Source organism: Phacochoerus africanus, chromosome 9, assembly GCF_016906955.1.
Source record: "Phacochoerus africanus isolate WHEZ1 chromosome 9, ROS_Pafr_v1, whole genome shotgun sequence".
Taxonomy (NCBI): domain Eukaryota; kingdom Metazoa; phylum Chordata; class Mammalia; order Artiodactyla; family Suidae; genus Phacochoerus; species Phacochoerus africanus.
The window spans coordinates 109,552,145-109,579,713 of NC_062552.1; the positions used below are offsets into that span (position 1 = coordinate 109,552,145).

A 27,569-nucleotide genomic window follows, 5' to 3' on the forward strand; every position below is an offset into this window, starting at 1 on the left:
TGTAGGTCGCAGATGTGGCTTGGATCCCGAATTGCTGTGGCTCTGGTGTAGGCCAGTGGCTACAGCTCTGAGGAGACCCCCTAGCCTGGGAACCTCCATATGCCTCGGGAGTGGCCCTAGAAAAGGCAAAAAGACCAAAAAAAAATTAAAAAAATAAAAATAAAAATAAATGAAATAGTCATTTTATGTAAAGCATTCTTAAAGAGAGAGGGAAAAAAATCTAATTGTGACAAAACACAGGACTGAATTTATGGTTGGCACAAGATCTGAATTTGCTTCCCCAAATGATAGTTTTATTTTTCACAAGGTAAATATTTCAAGAACACATCTGGGAAAAGATGTGTTTTCCACTGAGATGTGGAAAAATAAACAAAGACATAATTCCTTACTCTGACTGCCATATATGGTTAAGAAAAGTCTGCAACCAAGCATGTGAAAACATTGTTCCAAACTGTGGCTGCAAAATTAAGTGGCAAGAGAAAAGGCAGAGAAACCACAGCAGGAGGTGATTTATATTGTGCAAAACAAGTTCTGGTCCATCCCGTGTCATTGTTGGAGCTCTCTGTGGCCATAAATGAACCACATTGTGCTTCCATTTTTGGTTCAACATGAGAAGCAGTAAATTATAGATTACAGCGATGTGGTGGAGCCCTCCTCCTGTGAGCCACTCACCCTCTCCATCTTCTTTCTCAGCCTCTATCGCTAGTGCTCTGTGCCGCTTCTTACACAAGCCACGTGTTCTTTCCCAGGGCCCATGAGAAGACAGGGAGACACTTCTGTTCAGTGAGAGTCAATCAGAAATCCTTGTGGCCTTTCTACTGACAGCGATCTGCAGAGGATGCTTCCAAGTCAGGTGAGAGGTTGGAGGATAAAAGAAACACACCTCCAGGTGGGTCCTGATATTAAAACAGGGAAAATCATTGTCATGACTCCCAAAGGCCGTTAGCTGTTGCTGTGATAAACGAGAGCTGAGGGTCCAAAAAATTCTCTTTGCTTTCATAGACACTAATATAATTGCTGACTATAAATGGCCTGCCTTTTCAAATACAACCAGAATATTTGATTTCATGACCTCCTTCTTTAGGTTGAATGAAATAATATATTCCTTTAGTTCTGAATATATTAAAAATTAGCTGAATGACATTTTAAAATTAATAAACAATATTGGTCTGCTTATATTATACTATCACATTTTCAACTATCACAGTCCAACATCTTGTAAAGCTTAACTCTGTTTCATTAAGCAGATTTTTGTACTCTAAAGCACAAAATGCCAGCTTTCATTTCATTTACGTTTTGCTTTTTTCTGAAGGATATCCCTCCTTTGGTCATTTAAGGTTTAGGGAGACCTTATTTTTGGCTCATTTTGTCTTTTTTTCAATAGCCCCCACCATGGTAAATAAAGTTGACAAACTGTGACTGCATGTTGTGTAAATAAATGAACCTTAATAGTTTGCATTTTTTAATTAAAATCTAGTCTAGTAAAAAGTGAAACCAATTGGAAAATAATTTTCATTATAGGTTCTTAATGTTTTACTATCAAACTTCTGTTCCTTAAACATTTGAACAGAGGTACACTTACTGAGAAAGAATCTCTCTCTATATATACACCCCATGGTTTAGGAATATACTCTGAATTCTGCTGCAAGGAAACCATTTCTTTACAATTTTGTGACTTATTGCCAAATTGTCCTCACAGATCTGTAAAAGTTCTTTAGTTGCAAGCATACTAGTAAATCATAAAGGTCTTGCAAAAAAGTATTTCCTTTTATGTGCAAGCATAGTATTTGGCTAAAGATGAATCAAGTAACTGGCTCACTGTGGATGGAAGAACATTTTTTATAAAGTTATTTTAAAAATGAGTATACATGCTATTTACTATGTACAAGTTTCTGTTAGAAGTGCAATATCTACAGCAATTCTCTGAGGTGGGCTCTGTTTTTATGTCCATTTCACAGACAAAAATCTGAGGTAGGGAGGTAATATCTTCCAAGATTACCTGGAGCGTTGTACAAGTGACACTTCACAACTGGCTAGCTTCACAGTTCATGGGCTTAATCACCACTTTACTTTCCAGTGATAAAAACAATGTCAGAAATCAAAGGATCTGATAGGAAATGAAACTTATAACACAACGTATCACGTGTTGCTACTATTAAATCTAAATGTGGTTGTGATTTGAATTTTATTGATTTTTAAATTTTGGCTTGAATTTAATTTATAGTTTGGCAAAGACAAGAAATTTATATCTAGTTTTGTGTCTCTACATATTTAAATATTGACAAAAATAGTGTGAGTAAATATTAAGCATCTGAATTTTTATTTAAATAAATCCATGTATTACTTGGTTTTGAAAAACAGCTTGCTATGTACACTTGTAACCAACCTGATGTGTCATAAGTAAGACTTACATATTTGTGTCTCATACTATTATTTGTTTCTCTATGTTTTTCATTTTATTTCATTTTTTGCCTTAAAATTAAGTCATAGCCAGTTGATGCTATATTTGTCTCATAAAGTCTTATGACAGCTATGTTTTCATTGTGGTTTATAAGAAGATAAAATAAGCTCTTGTTGCCTGTTTAACGCTTTCTGCTTTAATTTCTCCTTGTGTTGTTACTCTTACCAACCCTCCCCTCCTCCACCTTGTACAATTTTTGTCTAATAATATGACCTTTGATCATCTTTTTTTTTTTTTTGTCTTTTTGCTATTTCTTTGGGGCCGCTCCCAGGGCATATGGAGGTTCCCAGACTAGGGGTCGAATCAGAGCTGTAGCCACTGGCCTATGCCAGAGCCACAGCAACGCGGGATCCAAGCTGCATCTGCAACCTACACCACAGCTCACGGCAATGCCGGATCATTAACCCACTGAGCAAGGGCAGGGATCGAACCCGCAACCTCATCGTTCCTAGTCGGATTCATTAATCACTGCGCCACGACGGGAACTCCTTGATCATCCTTTTAATCTTTGGTGGCATTTTGTTAGGTGTATTTTTTTGTTTTTGTAAAAAACAGATAGTTGACTTTTGATTTTCAATCCAGACAGGTTTCATATTAATAACGGGTGCCATCCCTTATCCTTTTCTGTCATAATAGATATGTTTGCTCATCCTATATCTCCTTGCTTTATGTGTCATTTATATTTTTGCTCTCTGTTTCTACATCCTGATCTACATATTATGTTCTCTTTGATGTTAAATTCTAAGTTGACTCAAAAAGAATCCAAATTCAATTTATACACAAGAAAAGGAGCAGTAAGGTTGAAAGCAAGTTTCTGACCCTCCTTTTTCCTCGTACGTCCCTGTGTAAATGACCCATTCATCAAAATAAGTTTACAGGTGTGCAAAGAGGGGTGGGAATTCCATGTGCTTCTGAGGTTTCAAGTACCTGGAGAAATTGAGTTTTCATTATGTATTGTCAGGTTTTTCCTCTGGGCATAAAGGAGCAAATGTGACATTTATCTGAGATTGCTTCCCAATAAATGCAAGATAGAAATCTTCCTGTGCATTTGCTGTAAACTGTCCTCCAAGCAAATGTCCACACATGCTGACACAAGGGCTGTGGAAGAGGGCAATGGTGATGGGCAAACAGCTCCCAATGTATTCGGAAAAAGGAAAGAAGGCACACGTTCTCTGTCTTTTGTTTGCCTCAGGAAAGAACTGATGAAAAAGGGAGGCAACCTTACACAGGTTTTCAGGGCACTTTCACCTTTCAAGCATGTTTCGTATTAGCCTGTTGGCATTAAAGTGCCATGACTGGAGCCCGTTACAGAAACCCCAGCAACTTAACCTATCAGGTTTCCTAATACAGTATTCTTAGAAAAATTATCATATCAAACAAAAACCCATCAGAAAAGAATCTCACAATCCATTTAAAGGGATTTAAGAGAATTAAACTAGGCTAAATAAAGAGAACAAGAATGTCCTTTTAGACAGAACTAATAAGAGAAAAAAGAGGAAACATTACATCTATAAGGATTTGTTCAAAGTTTTGAGAAACATGCTTACAATATTTAGAATTGATATTGCTGCCTGTGAAAAAAATGCAAAGCAAATTGATGTTAAAAAGTCTGAATTTACAAACTATGTGGCTAATCCAAGTGCTCCAATTATACAGGCAGTCAGTGTCTTCTCAATTTTAACTTCAAAAGTTAGCTTAATTTCCAGGTAGTTTTCACTACATGTTACCAAATTCCAGATATTTAATCTATCAGTTTCAAATCCAAAAGAAAGAGATCTTATATTAACTTATATTAATTTAGAAAACATAAAAATCAAGGATAGAGTTTCAGTGAATTACTCTGGGTTCTCTGTACTTCCAAGAGACAGAAATTCTGGGAAATGGTGAATAGATATTGAAGGAAGTGACTCTCTCAGAAAACTCATTGTGATCTTATTAGAAGAGAGGTAGGCAAACCCTGCTTCTTGTCTTTATTATTAAAACCTAGGGTTTGAGTCTTTGTGTATTATTAATATTATTAATCATTGTCCAATAGGGAAGAACAAATCTGACTCCATATTGGGATTTGTTTCTTTTACTGTAAACTTTTTATTTTATTGTTCTGCCACAGGTTAATCACTAAGTTTAAGTTATACATAATGGCCCATCTCTGGGGTGTATCCTGGGAATACTGCCTCCTATGCAGTGAGTGTTGAGTTAAAATACCTTAGTTTAGCTCACAGGAAATAGCCTGACCAGGCCCACCTGTGAATGGCTGCAGGAAGGAGGAAATTCAAGCATCCTCTTCAGAGACTGACAAGAACCAGAACTTTATCCCCTCCCCTAAAAGTATAAAAGAAGCCTGAATTATAACTCAGAGATGACGGTTCTCTGGGACATTAGTCCCTCATCTTCTCAATCTTCTGGTTTTCCAAATTAAGTTATATATATCCTTGCCTCAACAACTCATCTCTCAATTTATTGGCCCATTCTGCAGCAAGCAATACAAGCTTAGATTCAGTAATAATTATATCACATAACATCTTATAAAGACTTTCCATGGGCATTTCCAATGTGATTTTTATTCCTATTCTTATTACTTCTCACAGTGTCTAACTGATTTAAATGCCTATCAATAGTCCTTTTATTTACTTTTTTTTTTAACCACTTCTGTGTTATTATTTGTAGTCCTCACTTAGCAACCTAGAGTGGGGATTCAATATTTTAAAAGGGATTTTGAAGATTATATATTTCCCGAAGACTTTTATTATTGAGCAAATATTTCTATTATAGTTCTGTGGAATGTAAACTAAGTTCAACAAAATATTTATGCGCCAAGTATATATTTCTTAAACTATCCTACCTCCCAACACTATAAAGAAAAAGCTAAGGGATCATGTATTTCTGCTTTTTTGCCTTGCCTTAGATGACTGGACCAAAGGGAATATTAGTTGTAAGCTGGCCACTGATCAATCGTATTTTTTTTTCTCTAAGACTTGAGACAAAGAACATGGACACCTATTGGGTTTAGCTGTCATGAAAGGTCACATAAAAACAGGGTCTAGTGTCAGAACCATGGTGAGGACAACGAATATTCACTGCAAAGCTGCTGAAAAATGAAAACTATGACTATGAAATAGAAACCAACTGGCACAGAAAGAGAAGGAAAAAGACTGATACCAGTCTAGGAGAATAAAATACACTACTGTATTATTTCTGGACATACTTCAAATTTGGAAATGTGCAGCTTCATTAGTTTTCCATGAGATTTTTCTGCTGAATCTTGTAGTTCAAAAGAGTACTTGACTATGACAATGAGTTATTTTGCCTTAAACACCATGGGCTCTTCTTTGTTTTTGCCTGTTAAATCATATATGTTTTCCAAAGTGAACCATGGGTGAGTCTCTTTTTGGTTTGTCAGGCTGAAATACAGTGCGACTTTAAAATTTGTTCTTCTGTTATTTCATTTTTGTCATCTTTAGCTACAAGTATGATTATTACCTCTCAGCCATGTGTTCCAGTCTAGAAATAACTTTTCTTTACAGTATAGCTATCATTTTAAGTCACTTTTATTTGCATTCTAGGAAAGTGTCTCATGACCACACACTGTGGTTTTAATAATTTCAGCGTCAGTTTTGCTCTTTAAAGCTGTCAATGAAGTTTTAAAGTGTCTTATCATGATGTTAGTTTCATTACTACCAATCAGAACTAAAATGTATTTTACATTTAACATATTGTGTTCTGGAGAGAAATTTGGAGAATATAGTTAATCAGAAAGTTAGAGAGAAGAAAGAGAGCTATTCAATGGTAATGATGAATGAGGTAGGTCTACTTGTACCGAAATCAAGAAGTACCTACAACAGCTCAAATGTCTAACATATCTTCATTCAGTCTATATCATATTTTCTAAACATGTCATACATCTGTTTGATTCTCCAAACAAAGAAGACCTTAACACATGACAAAAGCAGTTTTCAGCTATGATCAGTTTATCTCAAGAATGAAGCTTGAGGGAGTTCCCGTTATGGCTCAGTGGAAACAAAACTGACTAGTATCCATGGCCTCGCTCACTGGGTGAAGGATCCAGTGTCACCATCAACTATAGTGTAGGTAGCATCGTGGCTCAGATCCTGTGTTCCTATGGCTGTGGCATAGGCCAGAGGTACAGTTCTGATTCAGCTCCTAGCCTGGGAATCTCCATATGCCATGGGTGAGGCCCTGAAAATCAAAAAACAAAAACAAACACAAACATAAAGAATGAAGCTTGAATTTTTAGTGGTGGTGTTCTCAGCAGAACCCACAATATTCTAGATGAACAAGAGATTATGCAAAATGAGTAGTCAGATTTATTGACTTAATCTGTCATTAACACACATTCAGAAAACACACATGCATCAACATCCTGAAATACAGTTGATCCTTGAGCAACCTAGACCTGAACTTCCTGGACTACTTACATGTGGATTTTTTTCAGTAAATACATTCATGTACTATAAATATATATTCTCTTCATTATGACTGTATTAACATTTTCTTTTCTCTAGCTTACTTTACTGCAAGAATACAGTATATAATACATCCAACATACAAAATATGTGTTGACTTTATGTTATCAGTGAGGCTTCCAGTAAGCTATTAGTAGATTTTTTTTGTGTGTGTAGTTTTTTGGGGCGTCACCCACAGCATATGGAGGTCCCCAGGCTAGGGGTCAAATCAGAGCTGCAGCTGCCAGCATATGCCACAGCCACAGCAATGCAGTATCCTTAACCCACTGAGCGAGGCCAGGGATGAAACCTGCAACCTCATGGATACTAGTCAGGTCGGTTACTGCTGAGCCACAACAGGAACTCCAGGAGTTAAATTTTGGGCGAATCAAAAGTTATATGTGAATTTTCAATTGTGTAGGGCATGAGCACCTCTATCTAATCCTTCATGTTTTTCAAGGATCAACTGTATTTAATATTCAAACTCATTCTAGGGCAAATAGATGTCTATAAAAATTAAATATAAAAGAAACATCCAATACTTGGTCATAACTCTTGTGACTTTATAGTTTACAGGTGGACAATGACAAAGCCAGCTACAATGTTATCTTGTGAATGGTAATTTGGCAATAGGAAGGAAGACTGATAGGAGCATAGAGTGGGGAAGATACATGAAGGATGTAACACTATCTCCTGAGACAGTGAGTGGTTTATCTGGTGTCCTCTCTGTGGTCTTGTCCTCTTCCATGACTAGGTTCTTTAATTATTCGGTGAGTAGTAAATATACTTTCATTATGTGAAATGTTTGCCTTATCTCCAACATGTGATGAAACTGAGTTTTGGAAACTCTTGACTAGAAAATGTCTAGGGAATAATGATCCTCCTGGTTTCTGGCTCAGAAAAGAATCTGGAATTGACAGAATCCACATCATGTTACTTAATTCAGAGAGAAGAGACTGCACTCCGGCTGTGAATGAGACCTCCTCACTGACAGGTTTTCCATTTGTCAGTTCTGACAAGGACTGATGAACATATCCGATCTGCCTTCTTTCTCCACTAATTTTAATCCAGAGAGACACTTGTGCACAAGTGGGTGAATCATATAAACTGTGCTTATCTTAATTTGCTGGTACCTGTTTGAACAATTTTCTCTTTTTCATCTCAACTTAATCAGCATGAGTAAGAATTAAATGTGTGTAAACATGTTAAAGAGTGGAAAGAAATATAAAACCTATGATGGGAAGACATCCTACTAGCTCCATTAGAGAATTGAAGAGAAAAAAATCAAAGGAGAAAGAATACCACATAATAGAAAATCTGAATATGGCATATATAAATAATTCATTTGAAAATTACTCTACCTTTTTCCTCCTCTATAGTTAGAATTTATGTGTGGTCCATTGTATTTGGCCATTTTTTTCTTAAATTTTCTAAGATATCAATGTACAATTTCACAGCAAATGCTATAAATAAAAGTGGGTACAATGATACAAATTTAGATTCAAATTCTTATTGTTCAACTTATGAATTGGATAAACTAGGAGAAATTCACTAAACTAATGTTTAAGATGAAGATTCTAAGAGTTACTTCTCTGTAAGAATTCTTGGAAATATTTTCTTTTTAGGTACCTAACGATATACCTAGTAAATAAGAGGTAATCAATATATATATTTTTCCAAACAGAAGTGCACAGGTACTTTCATACCCCACTCCAACACACATATACATACACAAACCCAGATTTCCCTTTTAATTCCTAAAAAAGTTTTCTTCCTAACTTTTAGTGTGAAATCACTGCCATATGCAGAACTAACCACATAAGGAGAACTACATACAGTCTGATGCTTGCTCTTCTGCTTTGGGGCCATATTAAAAGTTTCATTTTACAAACAATATGCAATGCATATATTCAAATGATGTGAAATTTCTGAGGTAAAGACGATACTTTTAATGCAAACAAGATAATCAAATTCCATCAAAGAATACCTTGATTCTTGATTCAAAACAAAGGATCCTTGTCTTTGTATTTGGGTGGTGAAGATATGAACACATCCCCTTACACAGTAGTTAGATGAAGAGAAGCAATAGAGGCAAAGACAGTTAAGTAGGTAGGTAGATAGACGTTGGAATTAAATTTCTCATTAACACAATTCCAAATCTATATCTATACTTTCAAAGGAGAGAATCAAAATAAAACTGCTAAACAAAGTGGTTTCAGAGTAGTGTTTGAATATTCTGCAGTAAAACATTAAGTTTCTCATAGACTACAGATGGCCCCAACATAAGATGGTGTGACTTATAATTTTTCAACTTTATCATGGTATGATAGCCATATGTATTCAGTGGAAATATTACTTCAAATTCTGAATTTTGCTAGCAATATGCAGTCCAATACTCTCTCATGATGCTGGGCAGTGGCATGGAGCTAGAGTTCCTGGTTAGTCATGTGATCACAATGGTAAACAACTGATGCATTTACAACCATTCTATTTTTCACTTTCAGTATAGTTTTCAAGAAACTGAGATAAAATAGGCTTTGTGTTAGCTATTTTTGCCGACCTATAGGCTAGTGTGTAAGTGTTCTGAGCACATTTAAGGTAGGCTAGGCTGAGTTAAGATATTCAGTAGGTTAGGGGTATTAAATTCACTTTCCAAAGGTATTTTCAACTTATGATGGGTTTGTTGCGATGACGTAACTCCAACATAAAGTCGAGAAAGTTCTGCATGCTACGTTGGGTAAGCAATAGCTGTCTCAAATGTCTTTCTGTTTCACACTTTGTTGCTGAAAAATGTACATATGCAAATATGTATATATAAACATATGCATCTGTATACATATATTTCTGCCTTCATCTCACACATTTTTTAAAAAACAAAGATTAAAAACTTGAGACTTCTCTAAAGATAAAACATATTCATTCTAAAAAACAGGTCTCATTTCCTTAGAGATGCTGATATATAAGTCTAGGATATAAAACAGGCTATATGACAATTTCCTAAAACCTTCTAATTCCCTCATAAGCCCACTAAAGTCTGAAAATTCTGCTGGTTCAATTGGAACATGAGCCTTCCTCAGAAAGTAAAAATTGTGACTAAATAAAATTCAGATAAGTAAGCATTCATTAGTACTTCATTATTGTAAGGTTACCATTTCTTTTGAATTAAAGCAAGAGACACCTATTTTAAGACATCATGGATTTTCAGACACATAGCACCAAACCAGTGACATTCTGAGGAAGGTGGGAGATTTTGTCAGTGACTTGATGTAAATATTCTTTCTGATTCCTGGTGTTCATGAAATACATACACCTCTTCTTGTTTCCACAAACTCATTCTCCTCATACTAGCTGACTGCCATCCAGTTCTAGGCTATTCTATTCCTAACTAACCAAAAATAAGTAACATGAGACATCAGATCAGTAGGCTGCTTTGAGTAGATCCCAGGCATCCACAGCTTAAATATACAAAGCTCCAGCCTGAGAGATACTCACAGGCCCATGTCTTTATCAAAGCTGAGTCAAAAGCAGAGCCTAAAGTGGGTGGGGAGGCTCTATTAAAATTCTCATGGGAATATGCTTCTTTTCTCTGGCAGAGCTTTTAGCCCTTTACTGTGGTTTCTTTCCTACACTGAACTCATAAAATTCCCTTGATCTTTCTAAACCATTTAAAATACATCATTTATTTAAATCTTCAAACTTGTCATGTCAAGAAGTATTTTAATGATATATATGAAGGAAATACCAAGAGAGAGAGTGTGTATGTGTGTTGTGTGTGTGTGTACTTGTGCATGTGAGAGTGGCAAATATGGAGAAGGAATGTCTGGTAAATGAAAATGCACACTCTATTTGGAAAAGCCTGTCTTCTGTTTTCAGGTAGGATTATTTTACCATTGATCAGCCATACACCTCATCTAGTCACAGGCCCTCCCACATTAACATAAAGGAAATGGAACAGAACAAATCTAAAAAGGATTTCAATTCTGAAATTCTATGATGCAAACACACACATCTACAGTAAACACTATTTTAAACTATTTGACCAACCAAGAACTTCCTACAATTGATATCCTAATATTTTCTGGTAACACTTGAATGGATTAATAAACATCTAAAGTGTGAGCCAGATCACAGGACTTGGGTAACTGTGCTTGGAAACACACTCCTTGTTACTCACTGTTCTATCTCTGTCCTATCCTATAGTCAACTATAAACTATACTGATGCATTATTTGGGTGTCAAAGAAAATGCACACAAGCATTTTCAATCTGAGTGAGTGCCTTTTCAAGTCTGCTTCCCATCCTAGGATCTGCATGTAGTTGAGGAGAGAGATTAAGACATGCAGTGATGAAATCCCATTGACTGGTAGAATTTCAAATGTGAGAGAGAGAGACCTTGGGTTGAATTTTGCTCCATTGCTCACTGGCAGTGAATTTTGTTAAAATTCTCTCATAGGGTTGCTACTAGGACTCTGTGATAATTTAAACATATTGTTTCTTCACCTGCGTGGCCTGCATAGACGGCAGAAAGAGGCTGAAACATATTGAACTAAATTGGGGAGAAACCCAACAAACAAGCAAAAAAAATCCTCTTTCCTCTACACCTTTCTTATATTTCCTGCAAAGTGCAAATTCTATTGGACATAATGAAAAGGTGTGGTATCAAAGTAGAACAATTGGAACTTCTGATGGAGAAGAGCTATAGGAGGAAAAAGAACTAACAGGACCATGTCTACTCTAGATTTACTCGATATGAATGATTCAAATTTCTTTATGGAGAAAAAAATAACACTACAAAGAATGTATTTCTGGCGCAAGCAACTATATGAGTCTTTTTGCACACTGATGCGATGGTCTCTGTGAAAGTTTTTACAAATGTTCTTCATTTTATCACTGTAGAAACCACAAGAGGAATTTTAGAGAAGGAAGCAAGTATTGGGTAGGCATGCAGGCACTCTTAGATCTTATAGCAATATACCAAGTGCTATTTTAATACATCAGAGCATTAGCCACATGAGAAGGGAATTTTTGAATGCAAAATGGCTAACTATAATAGGAATATATACAAGCTAACAGACTTTAAAGACAATATGGGATAAAATATCCTGTCCCCTTTATTGATTTTATACATATATTGTGATATTATTATTTTATTAAGTAAAAATTATAAAAGCTGAACTAAAACTGCTTTCTTTTTCAAGGGCTCACCTCTTTTTTTATTATCTGGAAGCTATACAAAATAATGTTTAACATCTGGGTTTCTCCCCAGTATAGAATCTGCTCTACAGAGTATGGGGAACAAGGAAAGCTTCTGTAAGAAACCCTACACAGAAGGCTTGGAAGACCTTTTCCCCACAGCAGTCTAGTTGAGGGTTCCCAAGACTTATAGGAGGTATGCTCCAAATGCATGTGTTGTTAGTTTGATCACGGTGTAAGGGAAGCAATATTTGGAGCCAGAAAGAGTTGGAATTGCCCCTCAAGCCTCTATAAATCTGTCAAATAAGGCATTATCAGAGTGCAGAGATTTCTTGAACATCAAGTTGGATATCACACAACCCCTCTGGGAGGCTGTTGCAAGCAAGCAGCATATACGATGTGTATTAAACATACTAGTCATCTTATATAGTGGGTTCATTTTAATATTTGAGGCCTCATGCAAAAAGATAAGTGGAAAAAAAACTCTACTTATTATGTGAGTACTTGGTATACTTTGGCCTCATTTTAGAAAAGTATCTGTAACATCGACAGCAAAACATTTGATAAGCATTGTCATTTTCCTAGGTAGGTGATTTTAGCTATTTGTTGTAGTCTATCTGCTGAGACTTGCCAACATTGTATTATTTTAAGTTGAAAAATATGTTGCACATTATAGTAATTCTTCTGTTCATTGATATTTCACCCAATACTCATAATAATGCTGAGAACACAATAGGCATTTGATAAATATTTTAAAACTCATATATACCTAATTTTTATCTTTCTTAATGAGGATTCTAAAAACAAACCCAGTGAAGTGCAATTTCTAGATCTGACGTTACCTTGGGTAAGCTACTTAACTTCACTAAGATTCTGTCTCAATAAACCTCATCTCCTAGGACTTGTATATAAATAAGATAAATGATACTAAACATCCCCATAGTACTTAAGAGAAACAGTAAATCATATACAAGTTTAACTATTAGTGTTGTACCTTTTCAACATTGTATCACTTATCAAATACAAGTTATATTGAGTATCAGCTATAGATATTTGTTTTTCTAGAAATAAAAAAGAAAGAAAAAGGAAAAATCATCTTTAACTTGAAATTCTGAGAACACACTTTCTAGTTTTCCATTAAAAAGTGGTCTGAGAATATATTCAACTAGTCAGTGTGTTGGGAGAGTTAATTTTTTGAATGAATACAAGTCAATACTTCTAAGGAGAAGTAGTAGCATGCCTTAATCCTTTCTAATGAATCACAATAAAAGAAAAATCTGGAAATTTCAAAGTTGTGCATTTAACTCCGAGATGACAAATACTCTAAGAGCATTTCCTCCAAGAAACAGTGATAACTGCATAAGGAACATTTTAGGGAGTCTAGAAATGGCCACACAATCTTTCCAGCACACTACCAAGAGTCCACACAAAAGATGAATGTTTAGCCTTCTTTATCCAACTGGACAATCTATGGGATGTAATTATTTCCTGTAATCTTGTTTGCTCAGAATTAGGCAGAAAAGATCTTTAACTCTCAGGCAGCATATACAGGATCTTTTCCTGAAAGGAACTAATGTTGTTAAAATAATACTAAATCTTTAATCTAATCTCACATTTCCTTTTCTCTGATCCATTATTTTTATGAGCATCAGCTGACTGTCTTAAACATTAAATTACTTATGTTTTTGATTTTAAAATGTTTGTTTTGAATGTTGTTCTTTACTCTTAAGATGATCAATCACCATGACAAGCAGGGGATTTTGTCATCACACTGGAGTATGTTGTAAAAATCAATTAAACAAGAACCTGAATAGCACTGTACACTGCAATATGGGTAAATGTTTTCTTTTTAAAGTCAGTGTGAATCATCCAATTGTTCATCAAATGGGACTGTGTGTTTTAAGAAAATAATTCACGTCCTGTTGCCTGCATTTTGTCCTTCATTTTGAAAGCTGGTAATGGTAATAACTAACTTGCCTTCTTTACGCCGAAGTTAGAATGATGACACTTACATTTGCAACTGTTTCTGAAGAATGAGCAATTTGTGTTAGTTCATTTCTAAATTGATAAAGTGGAGACAAAGAACATTTGAGTCCTATGCCAGTATACATTCATTTAGTCAGTCGGTCATTTTTTCAAATTTATCAGGCCCAGGTTATACCACCATATTTAAATTTACCTTGCTTATGGAAGAAATCATGTCACTGCATCAAGCACACCCCTTCTCTTTAATTTTTATTTCTTATAAACTGAGTTGTAGAGGGACAGTCATAAAGTCAGAACTGCTTTGCTAATTTATCCTAGTTTGTAATGGTTCCTTCGCTCACTGTTAAATGGCCTGCAATGTGAACTTGCGTCCTATTATCAAAGATCCCCAAATCTTTTTTTTATTACAGTTGATTTACAATGTTTCTTCAATTTCTGTTGTACAGCCAAGTGACCAAATCACACACAGTTCCCCGTGCTTTGCAGTAGAACCCCACACACTGCCCATCCATGCCAAATGTAACAGATCCCAAAATCTATCTTAATTCCCCAAACAAATATAGTTCTCCCCAAAGTGGCGCCACTTTAACAGAACTAGTTTAACCCAGTTAGTCCTTATATTGTAAACCATGAAATATGAAATCTATCAAATCCAAGCTTCTATGCATGGATTTTTATTCTATTCTGTGTCCTACATTTCTATATTTTGAGGTCCTCCACTTGCCCCTTTCCCCTGTACTTTTATGCAAATGTATTCTGAGCCTAATGTGTTTAGAACTGCTAAATGCCATGTGTTAGTCTTCTGTGCTATAATAAAGTACATCCGCACCTTCTGAATTTCTCTGGCAGCTATCTCCATGTTCACTGTCCTCCAATCAGCATCTGCAAATGTATCCACTTAAATCTGATCCCACTGTCTGAATCAGTTACTCAGATAAAAGGCAGCCAAGATCTAAGCCCTGCTCCATGTGGGACCCTCTTAATACTTCCCCCCAGAGTGGACATGGTTCCTCTTACCAGGAGTGTCTGTTTTTTGTTTCTTTCACTCATTCTTTATCTACTCCCATGTCTCCTCCTGGATTCTTGCAAGCTCTGTCTTAAGCAGGAACCAATTATGCAGAATTTAACCAAAGGCTTTCTGAAATTCAAACAGTCATAACACATGTACTGTCATTCTCAACACTGCCGCTACCACTTCAGATTGGAAAGGATGTTAAACAGGCAGATACGTTTTCTAAAACTAAATTTCTCATTTCTGCTTTATTCCATGGGTTAAAACAATCACTATTTAGTCAACTTATTTCTTTTAAATCTTCAACTGATAAATATGTATTTGCGCTTGACAAGCCTCAGTAAAATTTATCATATTTCTAGAAACTTTACTTGACTGCTTTTTGTGAATCACCTTTAACCCAAAGGCTGATTCAGCTTTGTCCATTTTCCTTCAGAGCAAAATTGTGATATCAGCATGGAAGTGAAATAAAAATTTTAAAAATGTCTGACACAAGTTTGTATGTTTACAGGAATATCCAGGTTTTATTTGTGGCTGCTCTTAGAAATAAGCTAGAGATGTGCACTAATACAGGCTGTTCGAAGTTGTATTTTATTAAGCTCATTCCCCAGCACCTCCTTATTCGCCTATCTATGAAAGCATGGCTGCAGTTCATTTCCTTCTTCACTGTTTTACTAAGCCTGTATTTGGAATCATTATGATGACTAAATTTTCTCAAATTTGATTCAAGGACAAGAGTGGCAAGTAAGCCTGTTTTGGCACTGAATATTCAATAGTTTTCCTACATCTGGCTGGGAGCCTTGGTGAGCTCTTGCTATGTGCTTTATGAACTTGACAGATAATATCATCTTTATTTTCATCCCTACAAAGTCTTTACAGGCAAGTGTTAATAGTTGTATTTTTTCAGATGAGAAAATTAAGATTTAGAAAAGTCTTAGTAATCTGCATAAAGTCCCACAGCTAAACTAATAGAGGTTTGCATCAGAACCATCTGAACCGGAACTATATTCTTAGCCAGTGAATATATGCTGCTCCAGAAAATGGTGTGTGTGTGTGTGTGTGTGTGTGTGTGTGTGTGTACACATACATAGACACACATGCATACACACACACTGCCTCGAAAAATATATCTTATTCATGAACTCCAGATTAGGATTCTTATTCTAAAGATAAAGCAAAAGCTAAAGGAGAGCTGGAGATTTGTTCTGGGTCAGCTAGCACATTTTATCGGGAAAGGGAAGGAAATTAGAAACGAGGACCAAAACCCTATCTTAGGAATTATCACTGTTTTTCACTGGACAATAAGTGGCAGACTTTTTCTCAAGCCAGACAGTAAATATTTGGGGGTTTGCAGACCATGACATGGTCTCTATGGAACCTACTCAATGAAGCAGCTATAGGCAAAAGTTAGCTATTGCCAAGAATAAATGAGCAGCCAGATTTGACCAGTTATGATTCCACTGCTGACCCCTAGGCAAGAATGTACAACACACTGTGTCTTTTCTTTCTTTCTTTCTCTCTTTCTTTCTTTTTCTTTCTTTCTTTCTTCCTTCCTTCCTTCCTTCCTTCCTTCCTTCCTTCCTTCCTTCCTTCCTCCTTCCTTCCTTCCTTCCTTCTTTTTGTTCTTTTCTTTTTACCACTGCACCTGTGGTATATGGAAGTTCCTGGGGCTAGGGTTTGAATTGGAGGTGCAGCTGCCAACCTTCACCACAGCCACAGCAATGCCTCATCTGCGACCTATACCGCAGCCTGCAGCAACGTCAGATTCTTGACCTAATGAGTGAGGCCAGAGATTGAACCCACATCCTCATAGACACTATGTCGAGTTCTTAATTTGCTGAGCCACAACAGAAACTCCCATACTGTGTCTTATGGGAGACTGGATTTTGAAAGCAGGATATAGGAGAAGACACAGGAGAAAAGTCATGACTTTAAACTTACTCTATAGGCTAAGTCCCTCAATCATTATTTATTGATAAGCTTTATCAAGAATAAAGACTTCTCAAGGGAGCTCTATTTCTATCAGCAGAGACCAAGCCATGGCAAGTTGGTTTCCACTCTGCTGATGAAAACAGTATCAGTTTTTTGGCTATTTGAAGGATAAAAGGAATAGTGAACTTTGCTGAATGTAGAGCTTCTCATGTACTAACAGTACAACATTTGGTGTGAGCATTTGGTAGTGACAAGTTCTGGAAGAAATTAGTCACACAGTTGCAAGGCTCATTATTAGATTTTTGGAAGAAGGATAACGTGAATGTGATGTTCAAGGAAAGAATTCCACATGGAGAGGTAGAAAACTTAATGGAAACATTAGAAATTAGACTGTGAAATGGTGTTTGACAGCAGTCCCACAAAATGGCCAAAATACAGGGGGAAAAAAATTGTTGTGAGGACCAGGTCATAAAACAGTAAGTGAAGAACAGTGACAATTAATAAAGAAGGCTTTGAACATGAAAAAGTGGTTATATAAATAAGGTATACATCTTGAGTGATTTATTTCAAACAAAGCACTTAAAAATATATGCATTTGGTCTTTTCCATCTCAAAATATAGGTCAAGAATGAAGTACTTGGAGGTAGGAGAGGAAGACCAATGGGATTATTGTTACATGAAACTTACACATGAAAAAAATGTTTATGCGACAAAAACTATTACCTAATAACAGTCTCTTGTGGCTTCATAAAACCCTATCTTACCTCTCCATGTCTGTGACCTCTTCCTCTTTTTCACCCGACAGACCTCCATGTGAATTAAGTGTTGGTCGGGAGGCTGTGAACACCTTACAGACTTCTCATCAGACTTAGTCACCCCCTAAATTATTACTATTGCTAGGACAGCTTCTGTATAAAATGAACCCATAAAGCAGAGAAGGCATACAATTCCTGATGTTTGCCTGGCTTGACATTTATACACATAAAACCACTCAAAATTATTATTTTTTTGTGGGGGGGGCTTAGTTCTATGAGAACATAACAGATGTTTCCATTTCACCAAGAGAAAAAAGTATCTGCTACGTAATATCGAAGATAGGACTTAATTGAACCCATCAGATGATGATAAAGAAACAGTACTACACTTCAGATGACTTAAGTGCAGCTTTGTCCTCAACCTTTCCCCCCACCCCAGCACCCTGTGGATTTCTTCCTCGGCCTTTCCCCTCTTTGAAGTCAGTGGGAGCTCTGAGCTTAGTTAAGTCACCCAGAGTACAGAGGTGCACAAGGACAAGGCTATTTGACTTTCTGCCCTCCCAGGCATCATAGGGTGGGTGAATTAGTAAGCAGAAAGAAAAAAAAAAAGAATGCTAACATTACTCCAAATGCAAAGCAAGCATTTTCCTTCCTTTCTTCTTCTTCTTCTTCTTTTTTTTTTTTTTTTGAAGTTCAATATTGTTTCCTTTACTTTTTAAAATATTTTGTGTTTTTACCTTTGCCCTTCCTGTTTCCAGCAGGGGTTGGAAGTACTTAAAACTCTTTAGAAAGCTCTGTTGATATTTCTAATAGGGACTAGAGCAGAAAGTATGACTTATGAACTTCTCCCTTTGATGCGCTATCACTGATGCTGGGAGTGCAAAGCATGAATGTATCAGGCTTGCATAAGCTCTCAAGAGACTGCCAAGATCAAGGAGTCATTGATGGGTATTTCAAAAGATGAATAACCAAGCAGGCTCCTTCAGTGTGCATTAACACTAATAATTAGTGGAGGGCATTAACCATGCTTTCATTAAAGCAGGGATATTTAATGTTTTTCTTTAACTGTATATGAGTTTCAACAAATATCACTTATGAAAATATTTTGAATCCTTAAAAAAAAGATATTTTATAAACCCTTACCCTAGTGGCCCATCACTACCTTTTAATAAGCTGTTAGTGTTTATTAAAATGTACAATTACTAACTTGTTAAAATAAAAGTTAACGCCAATTGGAAACACTTAATTTAATATATTACTACTTTGGGTAGTTAATATCAACCTCTCCCATACTTTGTAACAGATGAATAAAAATTTTAATTACTATATATTAAAATTTTCTGGGTGGTTTACTTTTATTGCACTATTGGATTTACTTTCTCTTTTAATCTTCTTTGACTTTCCTGAACCTACATCAATTCACCTCGTAACTTTTCAATCACATAAGACAGAGACATTTCCCTTGGGTCTATGGTCAAAGAACATGCCTGAACTGATAAATGGATTTTGACAGCAACCAATTGAATTTATTTCAATCCCATAGATTTTAATTGGACAACTGTTCATATGTAAGAAATGACGCTAAACATTTTAGGGAATAGAGAACTGAGTTCAGTTGCCCAGAACTGAGGAATCAGTTGCCCAGAACTGGGAATCAGAACTGGGAATCAGTTGCCCAGAACTGGGAATCAGAATTTAGTGCTAGAACTAGGAAAGTTCTCAGCAAACCAGGACAGGCATTTCACCCTAACTGAAGTCCTGTCCTTAAGAAGCTTTCTCAAGTAGAAAAGGATAATGAATAAAGAATATATGCCATCATATTAACTTTTATTAGATGGACCAGTAATACATATATGTGTATATTAATTCCGGGTAAGTGGCCAGAAACGATGCTACTACAATAGTTTTTGTTGCTATTGACAATAATCTTGATTTTTGCTGTATCTTATTTTAATGCAAGAGCTCATAGAATATGATAATTATGGTACTCTTCTGAGAATTGTGAAATCCTGAGTACTTTAACAAAGCTGCACTAACTTCTCCTTAGTGTTAGAAATGATAAACATTGAGATATTCTGAGTCATACCTTCACTATCTAGTGCTTTATGTTTTTCAGAGCATCTTATGTAATTTTGTTGGCATTGTTGCACATGACATGTAAATAACAACTCCATAAGGTACTTCCATCTTACATAAATAAATATTGAGGCTCAAGGTTAAGTAGCTAGTCTCAATACTGAGGTCTAAATTGTAGCCAGATTTGAACTTGAGCAGTTTAGCTTCGAAGCCTGAGTTCTTAACCATAACTACTATCTGCCTTCCTGCAGCAGCACTTGACTTTGGTATTACAGTAATTATTATTCAAGTTAATTAGAATTTAATAATCAAGAGGGTTACCTCACTCCTACACCTAGCACAGCAAGTCAATTACAGGCTTGAATTTTCTTTCTTAAAGTTTAGCTTATTTCTTTCCATTAAAATATAGGTTAATTTTATATATATATAAAGCATAATGGCAGCCCGTATAATAGCATTTTACTTATTCATTCACCAAACTATAGACAACTTAGCATTTGGGGAATCAAATATATAGTGAAAAATGATCATTTTCTTGGCATTTATAATCTGCCAGGGAGAGGAAGTGTTCACTTTGATTTGTTTTATTTTCGATTCACTTGTATTTTTTAAAAGCTGTGGTATTTTTACTTTTTAACTTTTAAAAATTTCATTGGCATCTAGTTGATTTATAATGCTGTGTTAGTTTCAGGTATACAACAAAGTGAATTATTTAAACATGTACGTATATCCATTCTTTTTGATTTTTTTCCCCCGCATAGGCCACTACAGAGTATTGTGGAGATTTCCCTGTGCTATACAGTAACTCCTTGTTATTTATCGATTGTATATATAGTAGTGTGTATACACCAGTCCTAACCCCATAATTTATCCCTCCCCAGTGCAGCATTTCCCCTTTGCTGTCCAGGAAGCTTGGATTCAAAATCTTTGAGTTTGTTTCTGTTTTGTGAATTAGAGCTCATCAATGAGTTCGGTAAAGGTGCAGGATACAAAATAAATACCCAGAAATCTCTTGCATTCTTATATGCTAACAATGAAAGATCAGAAAGAGAAATTGAGACAATCCCATTTACCATTGCATCAAAGAGAATACCTAGGAATAAACCTATCTAAAGAGTCAAGAGACCCGTACTCTGAAAACTATTTGACGCTAGCGAAGGAAATATATATAAGCTTCAAAAGTGAATAAGGAAGAATAAACAATGGAGATTCCACTCTGGTAGAAACAGGTGAGCAAGAGTTAGAGCTCCATTTACTTAGTGCCCATATCTGTTGACCATCCTGGAGGAGGACTGAGCTAGAGTTCTGACCAGCATGGCTGAAGAACCATTGCTAGAAATTCTAAGGCCATGATCACATCTAAGTGAAATAGTGGAGAAAGATCTCAGAGATCTGGTGGGATTTGATTTTGGCAGTGAAGCATAAGTAGCTTATCACTGATTCTACACAGAGAAGTCATTTTATTGTGTGTGGATGGTCAACAAGAAAGGCTGGTTATTTAACAAAATCAGGGCATTTGCATTGAGAAATAATGACCAAAAACATGGTATGAGGTTATAAGAGGCTTGAATGTGATATTAATGCCTTATGGATTTCTTTTAAAAAAGTAAACTAGCTAAGAACAGGTAAATCAAAGGGTGGAAGCTGATTAGTCCTCAAAACAGGCTCATTGCATGTGAAATTTTGCTCCTACAGGGATGTAACTGACCATCATACTTAAGTCTTTTCACAATTTCAGGATAAATAATATTGACCACACCCTCGAACTACTAAAAAATAAAAAATTAAGATTTCATTTTATTATTTCAAAGAGTTGTAGTGTCCTAGAAAACCACTTAGTATACCCAGATCAGACTCTTAAATGTGTAAAAAGGTAAAATAATGAAAACTATTGCTAAATGATGTGCCATATTGGTGATATTTATAGATTTCTACAAGTTATCGGCAGTAGGTAATGGTGTGGCATGGATATCTATCTCTTGACTATTCCCTTGTTTAAATTACAAACTCTTCATGACACACTCTACAAAGTTCAAGGTATGCCATTCAAATCACAATTTATGTTTCTGGAGTTCCCAGAACTCTGCAGTGGTTAACGAATCCGACTAGGAACCATGAGGTTGCGGGTTCGGTCCCTGCCCTTGCTCAGTGGGTTAACTATCTGGCGTTGCCGTGAGCTGTGGTGTAGGTTGCAGACGCGGCTCGGATCCTGCGTTGCTGTGGCTCTGGCGTAGGCCGGCGGCTATGGCTCCGATTGGACCCCTAGCCTGGGAATCTCCACATGCCGTGGGAGCAGCCCAAGAAATAGCAAAAAGACAAAAAAAAAAATTATGTTTCTGATCATTATCTAATTACAGTCACCAGAAAAGGGAAAGTCAAGGGTTTGGGGATAAATTATTATATCTACTAAGTGAGTTATATTTATTAACCTAAAAAAGAGTAAAAAGTAAGTGTAAAATATTAAAAAGTTTAATTTGGAATATCAATATTTCAATTTCAGAATATTGCTGCACACCTGACAAATTAAGAATTTATCCACTCAAGCTAAATATTTGCAGTTCCTTCGAAAAATGTGTTAAGTAATTAATCTAGTTTTGCAACTTTATAGTGAGGTATGGCAAAGTTTATACACACTAATGAATTATGCAAGAGATTACCATATGTATTTTATTTATGTAATTTATAAGATTCACTTAAATACTTAGGATAGTTTATTGTCACTTAGATAATTTAAGTACTTAAAAAGAAAAGCTACAATTATTCTATAAATACAATTTAAAATGTTTAAGATATATGTATTTCATAATTTTTACATGGAAAAGCACTGTATTAAGGCTCCTAAAAAGTGATTATCAATTGCTATATTTATAATAGAGATTACAAACAAGCGAAACAAGAAACACTAAGTTCTAGGACTTAGTGTGATTTCAATAAATTTGATATTGAATGTTTTTTTTTTTACTTTTTTTGTCTTTTTATTCACTCGTGGCATATGGAGGTTCCCAGGCTAGGGGCTGAATCAGAGCTATAGCCACTGGCCTACACCACAGACACAGCAACACAGTGATCCAAGCTGTGGGCTATGTATGTGATATACACCACAGCTCACAGCAACGCCGGGTCCTTAACCCACTGAGAGAGGCCAAAGATCGAACCTGTGTGTCCTCATGGATACTAGTCAGATTCGTTTCTTCTGAGCCACAATGGCAACTCCTGATATTGAATGTTTAAATCACAATATTTACAAACAAAATCATCCTTGAGGACATCGAAACCCATATTGACAATAGGTAGTGAATTGAATACGCTGTAAATGAAAATACCTTCTGTGATACTTGGTAATTATGGTACAATTTAGAAATAGGTAGTTTTTACCAAAAAAAAAATAAATAAATAAAATGAATACAAAGTCACTATGTGATTAGATGCTCCATGAATACTAAGGAAAGGTTGAGATTTTAGGAGGTATCATGTTGATTTCTCAAGTGTCTTAGCCTTTGGACACCTAGGAACTGGAATTATGAGGGAAGAGAGGATGAATATTGTTACATGGAAGACGTTTCCGAGGCTTAATGGACCACTTCACACCCTGCATAATGAGTGCCATTATCCGTCTTTCATAATTCTCATGCCACCTCTAAAAACAAAGTGATTGAGATATTTCACACTGTAATTAACAAGTGGCTGATGATTCTGGCCTTAATTTCATTTGATTGAAAAGTTATGGCACTCAGGACTGAAAGTAAGTGAGGGCTGTATAGTCATCACCACATTAGCATTCAGTTCTGGCTGGGGAGTGGGGTGGGAGGGAGTGGTGTCTGCTGCTTATACTACACTCATCCATTACGTTTCAAGTCAGCCAAAAGAACAGTAGTTCTATGATATTATGAATGATGAAACGATCTCCTATCACTTGAAATCTGGCTGATAAGGAGGTATATGGGGCTGATTTTATTAAATAGCTATGTAGCCCATAGAGCCGACAGTATACTTTGACCATCGAGTCTGAAAGCCATTGTTTCCTACCTATGTTGGATCCCTCTGGAGGCAAACATAGCCCATGCCCTTTCGGCCACCACAGAGGCAAAAGTATTCATCTGTGAGAACCACATCAAGGCACCGGTCAGGGTTTTCTTCAAAATGAAACAGTGGAGGACAGCTGACACTGCAGAAGTTTTTGTTGACCAAACTTGTAGCAAGAGGGAAGTGTTTGCTGACAGTTTGACAAAAGTACATGTTGCTTTTGCTTTGCCAGCGGAGAGGTTAGGCGTTATACAGCCACTCCCAATGAGACCTTGGGGTATTGCGTAGCTATCCATTCACAGTTTTCACAATGATGAATGAGGTCTTAGCAGATGCCTTGCAGAGAAGGTTAAAGAAGAATAGATTCCTCATATGTCTGCCCTTTTCCCCTCAGATTGGGCCAGGCGGATGATTAGAGAAAGAATGGTCTGGGCAGTTTAATGAAACCCATCTGCTTTGGCTGTAAATAGAAAAGTCCTTCAGAGGCTCTTGGGAAGCAAGAGTAATCAAATTTAAAGTATAAAATATGTAAAATATATACGTGTATATATATAAATGTAAAACATATATGTGTGTATATACACACCTATGTACACGTAGCAAAATATTTGTTTTTTTCCCAGGAAAATCTTTCCTTTTCTCCACTCCCAGCTGGAAGGGTATATTGCTATGTCCATATTCAACTTGGGCCCCTTACTACACAGTTTTGACATCAGTAGAAGGCGGTGTAGATTGAAGACAGAGGAAACTGAACCAATGTAAATCTAAGCCATTTTAAACTGTTAGATTTGCAAAACAGCATAGGAAATTTTATAACAAAGGATAATTTATTGATTTAATTTATTGAAGATAATTTATTGACATTTACTGAATGTCCTGATGGCATGAAGTATTGAAATGACAGTGGATGCTTCCATTCTCAATGTCTTTTAAGGCCTGATTTTCTCATAGGATCTTACTGAGGCAACTGAAAGCTAAAAAAGAAGGGGTAAAATCATTACTTAAACCTACACCCTTCAAAAGGAAGACACATGACGTCCGAAAAAGATTTATCTAAATGCACTAGCTTAGACACTCTTTTATGCCACACAAACTATATTTGTTTGAATTGTGTTCATATCAAATTTAGTTAAAATCATTTTCATTCATGTTCAAGATTGAGTATATTGCAAAATATAGATAAATATGTGTATACCATACATATGTATCTCCTAATTAAAGAATAAAACATTCAGAGAAATACTAGTGGCTTTTTTAAAAAGAAATAAGTATACTTTTCTAAAAATACTTTCATTTTCTGTCTTTTGTCTTTTTTAGAGCTTTGCCCACAGCATGTGGAGGTGCCCAGGCTAGGGGTCTAATAGGAGCTGTTGCTGCCAGCCTACGCCAGAGCCGCAGCCACGCCAGATCCTAGCAGCGTCTGTAACCTACACCACAGCTCATGGCAACGCTGGATTCTTAACCCACTGAGCAAAGCCAGGGATCGAACCCGCAACCTCATGGTTCCTAGTCAGATTCATTTCTGCTGTGCCACAATGGGAACTCCTAAAACTTGAGTTTTTGGTATTTTATGACATTTCTTAGTTAACGACAACGAACCATTGCTGCCAGGCAACTAATATTTTTTTAATAAATAGAAATGGAACAGGCTGACATATTGTAAATAAATTGAAATTTTAGGGACTAGCTCTTCAAACTATTTTTACTTATTAAATTTATTTTTATTGAATACATTCTTCATATAATGAAAGTGTTTGATGAAAAATGTCCAGTTCTTTCAAAATCGGGGCAAATATTTTTCAAATCTTTGTAAAGAAAACTAGGAGGATAGCCTGGGGGTTATTTAATTCACAGCAAAATACATAATTTTAGCTATTAAAGGCTATCCTTATTCTTCTTTATGAAGAAACAACTCACAATATCAGTTTTAGAACACGGACTCTCATCTAATTTAAACCATAAAAAAACCTGTTTAAAAACAAATAATTGAATTGAGAACTTCCATGCGAAGACAGGATGAAGAGAAATAAATTATTAAAAGCTTCAAGGACCTCAATGTTTACAAGAAGGGTTCTTAATCTTTAGACTGTACCGGAATCACCTGAAGGGCTTTTTATACAACAGACTGCTGGGCTCCGCCCCCAGGATTTCTGATTCAGTGGATCTGGGTGGAACCAACCACAGGCCTTTTCTACAAGTTTCCAGGTAATGCCAACATGCTGCTTGTCTGAGAACTATGCTTTAAAAACCACAAGTTTTTTAATTCATTGCTACTCATAAGAGAACAACAATATGAAATGATGAGATGTGTCAATCATAAAGAAAGGAAAATGTTCTTTCATTGGTTTGAAAAAGAGCATTTTTGTTTGTTTCTTTCTTAATCTTCTTTTTGCTTGCCCAGAAAATCACATAGGAACCAGGAAATTGCAGAAGGAAATGTGAACAGGCAATTTATTTATATTTGTAGCCACTGATCTAGCTGTAGCGGAGTTCTCCACGTCTCACTCAGGGTTCTTAAGTCATGAAACAGCCTTCTTTTTCATTTCTGTGATGTACTGATTATATGATTATTGTATTTTATCCTTCATAATTTTTAATTGTTTGTGTATCATCACTCCATAACAGAACACACTTTATATTATAGTGATGTAGCTTCTTACAAAAGCTCTTTCTTTACTTAAGCAAACATGATCTGTCTAAATTTTGAGGGTATTGCTAGCCCTCTGAACTGTTTCTAATACAAATCAATATAAATGCTAACGGAGGTGGCTTTCCCTCTTCATAGTAAGAATTTGTTGGAACAGCCATGGTAGGCTTTACCCCGCTGGTCTAGCAATTTTTGCTGCTTCATTACCTGGAACATCAAAACTAAGCATCCCGTTTGGATAACAAGGATGCTTTCATACCTGGTCCACAAACCAGTGTAAGCTCTCTTCTCTGAATGAGAGCAAAAACTATCCCTTTCTTTCTGTTTGTTCTCAAATGGCATCTGCACTCCAGCCTCATCACAAGAAGGTGATTTTCTGGAACCTTGGGCTCCTGGCCAAGTTCTCACAACAACGTAGATACTCAGAAGGAGGATACAGAATGCAAAAATGTCATGGCATACATAATTTCTTTTTTAAAAAAATGATCATTTTTTTCCCCTCTTCACCTCCCCTCCTTCTAGCAGAGGCTGATTTGCATACAGTCACCAGTGGCTAATTGTTGTTTGGGAATATCTCTTAACATCTCTTAACTAAGAAGACTTAGTTTCCTTCAGTGAATGGATCTGAGTACACTCTCAAATGCTTTTCATATTTAAAAGAAGAAGATCCTGGGGTCGCAACTAAAAGCAATTTCGATCCCAATTAGAGTTTAAAAAACAACTTGGTTTGAAGTCCAAGTTCTCTGTCCTTCAGTACAGAGCATAATCACTAGATGCCTGATCACACTAGGTGAAAATCACAATATATAAGCAGCTCATAGAAAGAAAAAAGTCCAGGCTATAAAGAAGTTCATTTCATTTTAATGTACAGAATGTCTTGGTATCTTTAAAATACTTCATAAGACAATATGACAACATCATGAACGATTCTAAGCTGTTCCCTGGCCTCATACATTTATCCCTGGCTCAGAAAACAAAATTATGTTTTAAAGGGTTTTGTCATTGTTGCTGTTGTTTGGTAT

The 27,569-nt window shown here is 36.0% G+C and overlaps 1 long non-coding RNA gene across 1 annotated transcript in view; it reads left to right on the forward strand.

Annotated features, from left to right (window-relative positions):
* Positions 1-687: 687 nt before the first annotated feature.
* Positions 688-27,569, forward strand: part of LOC125136430 (uncharacterized) — a 117,796-nt gene continuing 90,914 nt past the window's right edge. Inside the window, exon 1 of the long non-coding RNA XR_007137186.1 lies at positions 688-889. This is a non-coding gene — a long non-coding RNA (uncharacterized LOC125136430). The remainder of the gene's footprint in view (positions 890-27,569) is intronic.